The 3,474-nt window shown below is 32.6% G+C and overlaps 1 long non-coding RNA gene across 1 annotated transcript; it reads left to right on the top strand.

The window, feature by feature from the left end:
• The first annotated feature begins 652 nt into the window (after window positions 1-652).
• LOC112746970 (uncharacterized) lies at window positions 653-1,978 on the top strand. Its single transcript, XR_003174687.2, has 4 exons — window positions 653-712; window positions 794-886; window positions 1,021-1,576; window positions 1,680-1,978. It is a non-coding gene; the product is annotated as an uncharacterized lncRNA (long non-coding RNA).
• The last annotated feature ends 1,496 nt before the right edge of the window (window positions 1,979-3,474 follow it).

The following is a 3,474-nucleotide window of genomic DNA, read 5'->3' as shown; positions in this document are numbered from 1 at the left end:
TTATGATTCTGGACATCATCCTTTTCACTTGCTATTTGGTGGTTGTTGTAGTATGCATTTTATTCATTTCTCTTATTTCCGGGGAACAATTATATCTGTTTGGGAATACATATTTACCTTTTGATTTTCTTTTTTATTACACAGTAAAAAAATGGTTGGTATGGTTAACTGTGGATCTGTTGTGCTGTAGCGTGTTCATCATCCTTGCAATTTGTTTTTTTTTTAGTTTTATTTGCTCCTTCATTCATTATTCAGATAATTTCTTTTCCTTATTTAACTCTGTTTATTCAGCTTTTCATTTTTCGCTGTTTGAATCTACTTGCTTTATGGATTGAGATATATAAATTAACTCTTTTTTTTTTATGTTGCTTGTTGTAGAGTTTTCTTCTGCTGCAGTAGATTCCATTCATTCAGATGAAGATCAGGTAACATTTTTTTAAAAAAATTCAACTTGCTTTTGGTATTAATGTGCTTTCTTTGTCAGACATTACATCCCTGGTGCTTTTGTGTGTTCCATTTTCTTAGCTTAAGATAGAAGAGATTGTGACTGAAATGGGTGGTCTTCTACATGCTAAAGCATCACTGGATTTGAACTTTGTCATTGTGAAAAATATTTTGGCTGCAAAATACAAGATTTTTTTAGTATCTAAAACTTTTTCAGGCTTTGGGCCTTGCTTATCAGCAATTGGGAAGGTATACTGCAGCCATAAAGGTACCTTCTGTTTGGGTTCCTCTTAAATCTTCTGGATGATTAATTCCTCAACCACCAACTTACTTTTGAATTCTCCATCAGTCTTATGGCCGTGCCATCGAGTTGGATGATAAGATGGTCTTTGCTTTGGTTGAAAGCGAAAATATCTCGTTGACACTTGGTTCATTTAGGAAGGTACTCTTCGATAATAATGAATTCTATTTTTTTGCAAATCCTTTCATGAATTTCTGGAAGCTGTTCAACCACATCCAATGGTTTATATTCTATAACTATCTGTGAAATTGTCTTCGGGTTTTTCTACATGAAAGGGAGTTGAACAATTTTGACAAGCTTTGGAGATTTCATCACAATGTGTGCCAGCACAATATGGGCTTGCTTTGGGGCTTCTTTGTTTAGCAAAAGATTGCATGAACCTGGGAGCATTTAAGTGGGGCGCTTCTTTATTAGAGGTTTGTTTTATAGAAATTGTTTGGATGCTGTGGCATTCGTTTTTAAGTTCAAATAAAATCTTCAATTTCAACAACTTTTAGTAACCGTTGAAGTGACTGCAGGAAGCATCTGAGGTTGCAAGAGCAAGTGCTTATTCTGTTAGGAATGTCTCATGTAGGAAAACGCTGCCTTGATTTTCTTGAATAGATAATCAGAGCTTAATTCCTTGCCATCTGTGTGTTTCAGGTAGGAAAGGATGAATTCGGGTATATGTTATGTGATATTTTAAAGCAGAACTTTGTTGATACATCTAGCGTGCGGGTTTGACTCTGAAGCTAGAACTGCATTAGCTTTTGTCACGCTTAGTCGATGGCGAGCGCGAGTTCTTGTTTTTCCGGAAATCTTTTAGAGGAGAAATTCTACAACTCTATCACGGTACCAAAATACATGAAAACAAAATTACAACACTGCAGTATTTTTTCCTCTAATTGAATTAGAGCAATAATGAATAATTACTTTTCAAAAATAATTATTTCAGGCCACTGTGTATGCCTCAAACAAATCATCAAGTTGCTTCTTGACCAATGCCAACACTACCACCGATGCAACTGTCTCATTTAGAGGAAGAACCTATGCAGTTCCAGCATGATCTGTTTAGCTTGGCTTGGCTTGGCATGGCAAATATACACGCCAAGAGATTTTTTATTCCATAAGATTTGACTACATACTCTTTTAATTAAATATTTGTTTGTTATGAATTATAGTTGATGTATCAACACACTTTGATGTATAGTTGTTACTTAATATTATAGTTAATGTATTAATACACTTTGTTTATGTTTTAAATTATATTAATTTGCTTGTTTATAGTACTATTCTTTTAGTTTGATAATACGATGAATTTGTTTATTTTTTGAAATATTATAAATATTCGAATACAAAATAGATAAAAAATTGTATTTATTAAATTTATATTTATTTTGTATGAAAATAGGTTTATTTTTGTAATAGAAAAATTAAAAAATATATATTTTACCTTACCGACGGATTTACAGACGGATTTTCTGTCTTTAATCAGAGTGCAGATGATTTTCTAAAGTTCAAATTACAGACGGAAAATCCGTCTGAAAATCCGTCTGTAATTACAGACGAAAAATCCATCTGAAAATTCGTCTGTAATTACAGACGAAAAATCCGTCGGAATGTTCGTCGCCTTCGAAAAAATGGATGCAGAATTTACAGAAGAAAAATCCGTCGGTAATTAGTAAAAATCCGTCTGTAATTTTTCGACGGAAAAAAAATCCATCGGTAAATAATTTCCGATGGGATTTTTACAGAGGGACAAAATCCATCGGTAATTTCGTCGGTAACCAAAAATCCGTCTGTAATAAAGACTAAATCCGTCTGTAAATCTGTCTGTATTAATCAATTTTCTAGTTGTGTATATAGTCATTAAATTAAAATTCATAGTGTATACATTATTATGTTAAAATTAATTCATTTTTATTATATAACTGTTTAATATATATGTATTATGTTTCCTTCATTGCATTGATTAAATTAAAAAAAATTAACATAAAAGTGTATTTAATTAAAGATGTGTATTTTAGTAATTTTTATGTCTCTCACATCAGCTCAAACAATGAGTTTCGGTCTTCTATATAACTATAATTTTTGTTGTGATAAGGATGTATGAAGTGAATGTCCATTAATATTTGGGTGGCTAATTATTTATATTTGAAACTTCAACTTTTGTACGTTGATGATTGAATTTTTGCCGGTATAGAAATTATTAAGTAATCAATCGTAGCATAGTCTAAACCGACTCAAAATCTATCACCAAACAAATCAAATCAATAACTGAGAGTATTAATCTCCCGAGTCGTTCTTCCCTAGGAATGCTACAAGGATGCAGGTTATTGGTTAAATGGTTTTTTTTATGGTTTCAAGAATGTGGCATAAAAGTGCTAACAAAGGTGAACAACAATCAATTAATCTTGAAGGCCTTGGCCAAGGTTGGACATTGGAAGTTCTATCACTATAGTTTCCTTCAATGATGATAACAATTAAGTCTTGCTCCACTTAGTCAACCTCTAATTATAGAGGAAATTCAAGTGAGAATGACTAGCTTGAGTCACAAGTCCTAGCTTCACCCTAAGGGATTCTAGCTTTAGTGCACTCCAAACCAATGGCAATTCTTAATCCTCAATCAACAATTGACATCCATTATTCAAGTGTCTCCAATGAATCAACCACTAGGCCAAGTGAGAGAATGCTACTCCATATCTAAAGTTGGTATTTTCTCAAATATTTGGAAGGCAAGAATGAAAGAC

The sequence above is a fragment of the Arachis hypogaea genome, chromosome 15, assembly GCF_003086295.3.
Source record: "Arachis hypogaea cultivar Tifrunner chromosome 15, arahy.Tifrunner.gnm2.J5K5, whole genome shotgun sequence".
Taxonomy (NCBI): domain Eukaryota; kingdom Viridiplantae; phylum Streptophyta; class Magnoliopsida; order Fabales; family Fabaceae; genus Arachis; species Arachis hypogaea.
This window is presented reverse-complemented; position numbering and strand designations above follow the sequence as displayed.